Source organism: Grammomys surdaster, unplaced genomic scaffold (genome assembly GCF_004785775.1).
Source record: "Grammomys surdaster isolate TR1022 unplaced genomic scaffold, NIH_TR_1.0 183, whole genome shotgun sequence".
Classification (NCBI taxonomy): Eukaryota; Metazoa; Chordata; class Mammalia; order Rodentia; family Muridae; genus Grammomys; species Grammomys surdaster.
Window position 1 is genome coordinate 2,166,929 of NW_021604628.1, and position 10,649 is coordinate 2,177,577.

The window sequence follows — 10,649 nt, forward strand, 5'->3', positions numbered from 1 at the left end:
TCCCCACTCTACTTACTGCTAACCAGAATGTGTGTAATTTATACATAATACACACTTATATTGAAATTTTGTGTTACCAATTAATCTATACAAAATCAGTGTACTGTTTCAGGGGGAGGGTGTATGTGTCAAACTCTTGCATTTCCAATTCAACCATGGTTCGACAATTGTTCACAACACTCTAGAACCCCAAAGCTGAAATGGCAGAGTCATGGAGGGTTTGGAACTAGAGCAGGCTGTTTGGTCCAAACAAAAGTATTAGAGTGGCTAATACTTTGCTCTTGAGTGCAAAAAGATTCTTAGTAATTTCTCTCTGAATAATCTATCAACCATTGAGGCAGGAATACTTAAATTTCCAACGCTAATTGCTTTTAAACTTTTAAGGTTGCACCAGCACTTTTGGCTACGAATGTCCCTCACAGTCTTAGGTGTTGATTCTTTTACTTCCAGTGGGTGGCGCTGTTTTAGAACAGTCTGTAAACCTTAGAAGGTGAGACTGGAATGAGTCACTTGTCCTTACTCTTTCTGCTCCGTACACAATATGTGCGAGAAGTTCCCTCCTCCACAGTCAGTCCATGGTGACATTCTACCTCACCGTTTGCCAAGAACAAAAGAAGCAAGGACTGTGGGCCTCTGACATCGTCAGCCAAAATAAAAATTGTCCCTCGTTAAGTTGCTTCTGTCCGATGTTTGGTCATAACAGTGATAAAACTCACACGGAAAATTGGTACCAGGAGTGGGGTCTGGCCAGTTATCAAAACATCTTTCTTGGTGTACAGATACAAAGTGTCGAAGTGTTTCCTTTTAGTAGACCTAGTATCTGTAACGGCCACATTTTCTGCATAAATTGCAAGGTCTTGCTGCTGTGGGGCAGGAAGATGGATGAAAATAAAGAAGGGGGGTTTGTTTGGGACTCTGAGTTTGAAGGCATAGTCCATCATGGTGGGAGAAGTCATGGCGGCAGAGGCTTGAGTCACTTGACCATGTTGTATTCACAGTCAGGAATCAGAAATTTGATGATTTGAATTGATTTTTATCAGTCCTAGGCATAAGACAGCTTTAGCTGCCAAGTCAGACATCAAACTAGGATGAACAAAGGACTGCCATCTACTCTGCCCCTGACTATTATAAGAGCATCACTGGGCTGGAGAGACGGCTTAGTGGTTAAGGGCACTGACTGCTCTTTCAAAGGTCCTGAGCTCAATTCCCAGCAACCACATAGTGGCTCACAACTATCTGTAATGGGATCTGATGCCCTCTTCTGGTATGTCTGGTATAGCTATAGTGTACTCATATAAATAAAAAATAATAATAATAATTAAAAAAGAACACCACCAAGGACAAGGTGCCTCTTTGTCCACTGCTGGAGGTAGAGGGTTCAGGGTGGGGGTGGGGAGGAGATAGGGGTATTTTCTTTATCCTCTTTAGTTTGGTCAATTGAGTAGTGAGTACTTCTTTCATTGAGGTAAAAGACTTAAACAAAATCTTGCTCTCTGCTCTGGAATCTCTAGTTGTTCTGTTTTGTTTCTCAGCACTGTTGTGACGATTTTCAATGTTAGACCTATGACATGGGTCACTTGCGGCTGGGTAACTCTCCTCACCTGGGCAGGGTAAGAGCCTCAGAGCCTCACCTGTTGCTCCATGGTCTTCACCCTCCTTTTGTATGGTTGTTTGTGTGAATTTCACTTTTACACGTTAGGAGTCACACAGCACACAGACATTGGTTCCAAGCAGGTCTTCTGAAATCACAGTTGAACTGACAACTATTCGCAAGTACCCTGGTCATGTTCACCGCGTGCACCAAGATGCCGTAGCAAATAAATGGCTTCTTCTCTTGCTTCTGGCACGCACCGTTTGTGCTTCGATTGTGACATTGTTTTTTAATGTTGTTTTTATTTGTTTGTCTTTCTTTTGCATCGGACAATAAGGTCCTTGAGAGACAAAGCCGTATCTGTTCATCCTGGAACTCAAGACAATGCCCAGCATTGGGCAGGAGTTCAGCAAACATTGGGCCATCACTCATTTCCTGCCTGCCAACTGACTCGCAGGGTGACAGAGGGATGAGGCCACAGACACATAAACACTAAACACGGGTTTGGGCGTGTCCCAGCAGACAGAACAGATAATGATACTTAGGTATGCCTTCTCCCTGACTCTGCTGTCACCATCAACCTTTCCTGCAAGGTGCAGAAAGAAAGCCAGCAGGTGCTATAACAGTAGGCTCCAGTAACCTGACTATAAACATCCCCCAATGGCAATGAGGCCTCCAACAGTCCTTGCTTTGGCCTCCCTCCAGACACTTGAGTGTGTCATGAGTCCAGAGCCCTTGGGTGTGTTTGCATTAGAATGGGTGTGACTGTAGGTAGAGTTCAGGGAAGGGGACCTGCTCACATCTGGCCCGTGTTCTAGCTGCCCTGGAAAGTGACTCAGAGCCTCACACTTGTTCCTGATCGCACTGGGGATACTGAGGAAGCTTAGCATCTTTATCCAACACAAAGAATTTTCTGGAACTCAGCTAATATGCTGCCCGCTTAATGATACGGTTAGATCTCTTAGGACAGGCTTCAGCACTCGGCTGATCTGTGCTGGTAGTGGTGTGAAGTGGCTGGGTGGCTCTGGGCTGGACAAGGCCAAGGCTGACTGACAATAGGCGACAGTGTTCTCGGCTCCGCTGAAGCACAAGGATGTGGAAATATTTCTCTTCTCACATTTTTAAATCCGGAACAATTCCAGCATTGTGGCTTTTGCCATGCTTGGTTGACCTTTCTGTCATTTACGGAGCCTTGAAATGTTGAGATGGCTAGGAGAAAAATGTTCACAATGTGCTTTATTGGATGTTTCTACATAAATAAATTAAAAACCAGAAATAATATTTTTCCCCTTCTGGATGGTTCTAACCTATTATGGGAGAGAACTCATTTCAAAGAGGGGTCTTTAGGCATGCACACAGTCTTGTTTAAAAGAGATATGCTTTCATGTGTAAAATTAAATTAAATTCACCACCAGCCATCTATTTACAAAGTGTATGATTTGAGATGCAGTGGGATCCATCTCCTGCTATGGTGGAAGAAGACCCATGCAGCTCCATGCCCCAAACAAGAAGACAATGTACACAGCACAGCCACTCATTTGTTCTGGATCTTTCTTCTTCTCTAGGTACATGTAGCTCAGATACAGTTTCCCACACTCTGTATCATGGAGTCTTCATTTAAACACAGGGGTGCTTCTGTGTGAGAGACGCAGCAACCTGTCCTGGTTCCCACAGGTTCATCTCTCATAGATACCACCTCTCTGAGTTACACCCCTCTGAGACTCCTTGTGGTCCATGATTTGTGTGGGGAGGAGAGAGGACTGTCTTGAGAAGTGGCTAAACCCCCTGGACTCTGACAAGGGCCTGGCAGATACTGAGAAGGTGTCTGGCTGGATTAGTGGCTGGAAATTTCTGGTTTCATCCTACAAAGAACCCAAAGAGTCTGGGATCTGTTGAAAGGGTCAGTCCTAGGTTCATCTGGGCCATACCACTGTGGAGAGCTCTGATGTGGTGGCGGGGAGAGGGGACCTCTGATCTGAAGGCTGTGGATAACCAGGAGTCCAGAAGACATTCAAGGGGAATTAGCTAGACTTGTTCCTTGGAAAGCATTCTATGGCTCCAGAACATTCTTGATTACCACCTCAGACTCCTCAAGCCCTCCACCAGAAGAAGCTGTGTGAAATCCTCTTGACAGAAAGAAGCGATCACCCTCAGAGCTTGGAGCTTTCTAGAAAGTGTTCAGCTTGAATTAACCAATTTGAAAAACGGACTCTGAGAAAGTGAGGTAAGTATTGTCTGAGAAGTTTTATTAACTCTTCCAGAATGATGGGGTACCATTTAGGAAATTGCTACACTGGGGACGTCCTAGCACCTGGAGAAACTGATTTCAGCTCATAAATAACACCCTGAATGTGTGTGTGCACATGCACGCGCAGAGAGAAAGAGAGGGGGTGGGGAGGGGGAAGGAAGTCCAAAAATGTATGCATGCTTGAGAAAATTATACATAAACACAATCAATCATCTATCTGTATCTCTAAAACATGAACCACTTGGCCTTTTTTGAGTGGCCTGAATTAACAGCTAGCTCTTTTTCTATCAGAGGCGATACTAGCTACAATGTGCTTAAAATGGTTTCTAAACGCAGCATAGTAGCACTCGCTTCTGTTAGATGGGCTCTGGGCTGCAGCTTTCCTCATACTTTTCAGGACAGATGGGTCTTGGCTCATCCAAAGGGAACCCAGAGGACCCTTGATAGGGGGTGTTGTGATGTCCTCCTGTCCCTCAAAGGCTGGAGAGGAGGCTGGCAGAGTCCCAACACTGGTATCTGGATTAACCACATCCCTGGATGCAAACAGCCTTTCCCACTGCCTCCCAGATCAGAAGCTTGAAGGGCCCTCGGCTGGCTCAACCCAGGTCACATGAGTATGACCAAACCACTTAGGAGGCTGGTAGCGGGACCGTTCTTATTGGTTAGGTCTAGACCTGTGGATTAGCAAGCCTGGCCTACTGCAGGGGCAGAGCTCCAGGACAACTGGTTGGCTCCTCTTGGGAAAGCAGGACAGTGTGCTAAGTGGGAAGGCACCGTGCGCGCCGGACACTTTTTAGTTGTTTGGGTTTTTTGTTTTTGTTTGTTTGTTTGTTTGTTTGTTTTTCCTTTAAACTGCCAGATGTGGGTGAGTCCAGGAATAATAGCCTATGTTCTACCACTGGATCCTTTCCAGGGCCAGGGAAGTCCCCAGCGTGGAGTCTACAGCTAGCTACGTCTGCGATGTATTTAGAAGCTCTGCTGCCTGCCTGCTGTTGGCGATGTTCAGTCTGACTCTTTTTCTTCGTACTGAGCCCGTTTGTCCTGGCACTGCCCTTTGAATTTGATTTCAAGGATTCTGAGAGACTCAGCAAAGTCGTCTCTCATTGCCTCTGAGACGCAGCTTCTTATCTGTGGATCACATAACTGAATTGGGGAGTTGTGAATGAAAAAAAAAAAAAGAAAAGAAAAATTGGCAGCAGAAAAACATTGCTGGGTGTTCAATGACCAAAAATCAATTCAATTGAGTGAATGACCGATCCGAGGCGTTTCTGGCCGTGCTCACCCGTGCTGCCTCACACAGCTTCACATCAGTCATGGTCCTGATCATAGAATGTGCGTTTGAATTCCCAGCCACCAGTACCAACAAACATTGCCTGAAACACTGTGGCTCCAATTACAGCCAAGCGTATGCTGTGGTCGGAGGCGTTTTTTAGTGCACGCACAAAGTTGTCTGCTCTTTCAGAAACACTATGGTCTAATTAAGGAAAACTCTCTTGGTTTTTCTCCACAACCATTCCTTGGTACGGAAGAATCAAACCAGTAAAAACTGGGTGGCCTGGCTTAACATGTGTGGGTTCTTAAAACTGCTGTTGGAGTCACTGGTTTGACTTGTATTTTGAAGGTGGTTATGACAACAGATCTTCATTGACAAAAGGATGGGATTCGGAATCACCATGGCAACACACTTTTGGGTGTGTTGCCAGAAAGGTCTAGCTGAGCAGAGAACAGGCACCATCCCATGACCTGGAGTTCTAGAGAGTATGCAAGGTAGACAGCAAACTGGGTACCAGCATGCATTGCTCTTTGCTTCCTGACTTCAGATGCAACATGAACAGCAGCCTTCCTCCCCTTCCTCTACGACTTTCACGCCAGTGTGGACTATACCCTTAAACCATGATCTCAAGTAAACTACTGCCTTCCTTAACTGGCTTTTGCCAGGTATTCTGTGACAATGTAAGCAAAGGAACTAATACAGAAAATTAGACCAAAGAGTGGGGGACTTTGTGTTGTTGAGAGTAACCAAGTGGTTCTGAGGCGTTTGGAAGAGTTTGGAGCTGTGAACCAGAGAATCTCTGGAATAATATGACCAGTGGATGCCTCAGACTGAGGATCGACTTTCCACAGCTCTGGATTCCCCACAGTGCCTGCCTCATTGTATGTAATCCAGGTGCACAGTATCAACACCGAGTTCAACATTCTCAAACGTGAAGAGTTCTCCTTTGTCTGCTTCCTGTTGCTCCCTCCAGCAGGTGTCCTTAGGGCCTCCAGTTCCTCAACTTTAGGGCCTGGGTGAGCCTGCAACAGGATGCAATGTTACTCTTTGTGTTTCCCTAGAACTTCTAAGTGGTTAATATTTGATGATTCAAGATCTAAGCATGTAATAGCCAATGCTACTGTATCTTTTCATCTCCTGGTGGGATTTGGAATTGGTGGGCCCTTTCCAGTAGGGATGATGATGTATCCCTCTAAGGCTGTGGAAGGTCTCACGTATCTAGAGAAATACCATCATCCAGGTCTAACCAGGAACTCCAAGGGAAGTCAGACAGAGGCCAGGTACCTTTCTTTATCTGGCTGAAGCCAAATGACACCCCACTTCCCATGCTTCTTCAAACCAGAAGTCCTGCTTCTCAGGAGCACAATCCATGTTTGCAGGACCAGAGAGGAATTTCCAGAGCAGTGCCTGACAGATGGAAAGATCTTATTGTCTTCTTAGAAACGTGGGTTTTCTCCAGCAGAAGCCCTGAATTCTTTTTTAGAAAATAGGCCATTTGTAAGTGGTGAAAAGCATTCTTGGAAGCAGGCTTTCATGGCTGAGATGAACGGCTTCATGAGATCCAGCTGAAAATAAACCCAACAGGTTTTTCTCTACTTGCAATGGTGACATCCCTTGTCATGAAACACTCAAATGGCTGACATCTGATGCTAGGTTTTCTGTTTTAATGAAATATGTTGCAAGTTTCATTTTTTTTCAAGTCATGAGAAAATCAAAGTAGACAAATTTGGAGCTGATGAAAAGCCCAAATGCTGTTGGAGATGCATCTTGTCGCACAATCAGCCCCTGATTTTGAGAGGTAGGGTCACTTCATAGAGCCCAGGGTACAGCTGCACAGTGCCACGTCTGACCTTGTGCCCTTGACTTCTACATGCAGGCCATTTCTGGGCCACCTACCTTTGATCTTTAATAGGACCCACTGACAGAGGAGTCACAAGCACCTGTTGTGGAAGGTGCCCTGCACGGAGGATGCTCTATTTTAAGAACCACTGAGCTTGGCAGAGGTGAAATTCATCTGTGAGTTTGGGATACATGCTTGGGATAGTCATATGTGTTCCCCCAAAAGCCAATGCATTAGAGGCTTAGTCACAGCTTGGTGTGACCATATTTCAAGATGGTTGATCCCAGTGAGCAATCTTAGGTCATTGGGATGTGTCCTTAAAGGGATATGGCTCCTTCCTATAGTTCTCGGCAGGGTCCCAAAGGCAGCAAAGGGTTTCTTCTGTTCACCTACCACACTCGGTGGCTTGTCTACTGGCCAAGCAACAATGTCTTAGGGTTTCAATTACTATGAAGAGATACCACCACCACAGCAACTCTTATACAGAAAAACATTAATTGAGCCTAATTTACAGTTTAGGACTTTAGTCCATTGTCATCATGGAGGGAAGCATGGAAGCATGCAGGCAGACATGGTGCTGGAGAAGGAGCTAAGAGTTCTACAGGCAGCAGGAAGAGGTCATGAGCCACTGGCCTGGTGAGCATCTGGGACCTCAAAGCCCACCCCCAGTGCCCAGGGACACACTTCCTCCAACAGAGTGGCCACGCCCACTCTGAACAAAGCCACACCCACTCTAGCAAGACCACACCTACTCTAACAAGGCCACACCTACTCCAACAAGACCACACCTCCTAATAGTGCCACTCCCTAGTGACCAAATATTCAAACACGTTCATGGAGGCCGTTCTTATTCAAACCACCACAGACTGAAAGCTCTGAACCCCTGAGACAAAATAACAGGTTTGGGTTTTCTTTTTATTTTATTTTTTCATTTTAAAGTGGATTGTCTCAGGTATTCTGTTTCAAGAACAGAAAGCTGGTTGTGCAGCATGAATGAATGGAAAGAAGCAGTGTTGTAATTCCCAGCTTTGCACTTCCTGGCAATTCTGAGCATCCATCCTCTTGGGTGTCCGTTGGGTATCTGGGTTCCTTATGGGAGTTCCCTATTCATATCCTGCACACAGCTTTAAATACAAGGCTGAAGGGTCTGCTGTCGAGTTGTAGCATTTCTTTGTGTAGTCTGGGTCTGGTTTTAAGCATCTAGGGGTATTGTAAGTCTTGGAAATAATTGGGTTGTGTGTGAGGTTGTCTGTTGCTTGGAAATTTGGGAAAGTGTCTCTGAAAACCCGTCTGAGATCCCCTCCGCCCCCCTGCCATTATACCCATGTTTCTAGGTGTCTGAGGCAGCGAGGCGCTGTCCGTCCACGCTAGCACTGCCTTAGGTCAGGTTGGGCTGCTGTAATGGAGGACCAGAGACGGGGTGGCTTATAGATGACTGGCATTTGTATCCTCCACTTCTGTGGGCTAGAAGACTGTGATGGTTTGTATGTGCTTGGCCCAGGGAGTGGCACTATTAGAAGGTGTGGCCTTGTTGAAGTAGGTGTGGCCTTGTTGGAGTGGGTGTGGCCTTGTTGGAGTGGGTGTGTTATTGTGGATGTGGCTTATAAGTCTCCCATTCTAGCTGCCTGGAAGTCAGTATTCTGCTAGCACCCTTCAGATGAAGATGTAGAACTCTCAGCTCCTCCTGCACCATGCCTGCTTAGATGCTTCCATGTTCCCACCTTGATGATAATGGACTGAATCTCTGAACCTGTAAGCCAGCCCCAATTAAATGTTACCCTTAGAAGAGTTGCCTTGGTCATGGTATCTGTTCACAGCAGTAAGACCCTAACTAAAGCAAAGGCCAAGGTTGGGTGGCACAGCAGGGTTAGGTTCTGGTGAGTTCAGATCCTGACCCATTCAGCTGACTTTTTGCTGTGTCTTCATGACATGGAGAAGAGTGAATGAACAACATTTTGATGTCCCTTCATCTTCCTATACAAGAAGCAATCCTATGACAGAGGTCCATGCAGCCCAATGGTCACCAATGGCATCCAAATGCTAACACATTGGGAATTAGGATTCCAGCAGACAGATGCAGGGTGACATACTCTGTCTGTACACTTTCTTAGCTTCCTATCCTGTTGCTGAGAGGGAACTTGAACAAAAATCAACTTCAGGGAGAGAAGATTTATTTTGGCTCACAGTTCAAGGTAGCACAGTCCATCGCGGAAGGCAAGTCAAGGCACCAGGAACCTGAAGCAACCGGTCATATCGCGTGCACAGTCGGGACAGAGCGGTGAATGCCTGCTGCTCTTCGGGTCTCTCTCTTCATTCACACAGTCTGGGATCCCAGCCAGGGAATGGCACCACCCATAGCTGGCAGGCTTTCCTACTTCGATGAATACAATCAAGATATCAGACATGCCCAGAGCTCTGCGTCCTGCGCAATCCTAGATTGATCAAGTAGATGGTACATGCTAGCCACCACACACACCAAACTGGTTTGCTCTATATATGTACTTGGGAAATTAAGAGACAAGAGAGAAGAGAGACAAGTTCTAGAGGCCCGTGCTTAGCAGCATGCTGGACTCAGCACTAAGAAAACATACTTGAAAATCGCTAATTCCAGTCTTGCTGCCAGGAAAGGATGAATGTTTAGGCCACGGATACGCTAATTAAATCACTTGGCCCTTCCCTTTCGGGTTTTGTCGTCTGATGCTCGGCACGGGATGTGTGCCTCAAGCACTGAGCTACAGCCACAAATCTCTGATTTAATCTAAATTGAATTTTGGCCGGACAGATGGCTCAGAGGTTAAGAGCACTGGCTGCTCTTCCCAGAGGTCCTGAGTTCAATTCCCAGCAACTATGTGGTGGCTCACAACCATCTGTAATGGGATCCGATGCCCTCTTCTGGTGTGTCTGAAGACAGCTACAGTGTATTCATATACATAAAATAAATAAAATCTTAAATATGGATTCTGTGTACATCAAAATTGTGTCTTTGGCCCCATAAATATGTACAATTGTTATGCGTTGTTTTATTAAAAAGAAAGAAAAGAAGCCTTGTTTTTAATTAAGTTTTAGTTTCCTCTGTTATGCCGGTGACCTGCATCTCATGACTAAGGGAGTTTCCTCTTTCTTTTCTGTTTTGAACAACTCCACATTGTTATCACCGTTGGGTGATTGAGCAGGTGTTAGCCTCCCAGGTTTGGTGGCTGCCTTGTGGGGAGCAGGAATCAGGTTCAGGGGGTCCTGGAGCCTGAGCAGGGGACAGTCAGACTCCTGGAGGAGTCATATACTGTCGGAGACAGAACAAGGAAGAGAAAGATCCTGAAGAGGCTGTGGCAGCTGGAGTCCTAGCCCTAGACAAGAAAAGCGTCCCTCAGGTGGCCTGTAGATATAACTTCCTTACACGTGCTCCCGTGTCTTCAAGATGTACTGGAGGCAGCTTGAGTCTAGACTGCTAAGAAGAACACCTCGATGTGCCTGCATTTTTATATCTAAGAAAGAGGAGGCCCATTGTGGAATGGCTAAGAGAGCTGGCACCCAGGATCTGGCTGCCCTACTGCCCCATGCTCTGACAAGTCATGGGCCCCTGGCTGTCTGGTCTGTGAAATAAGAATGATGCAGCAGACACCTTGCATGGCTTTACTGCTACAATTGTAACATCCCGGGGGCTACTGCAGTCCTGGCAAAACAGGGCAGGGCATGAACT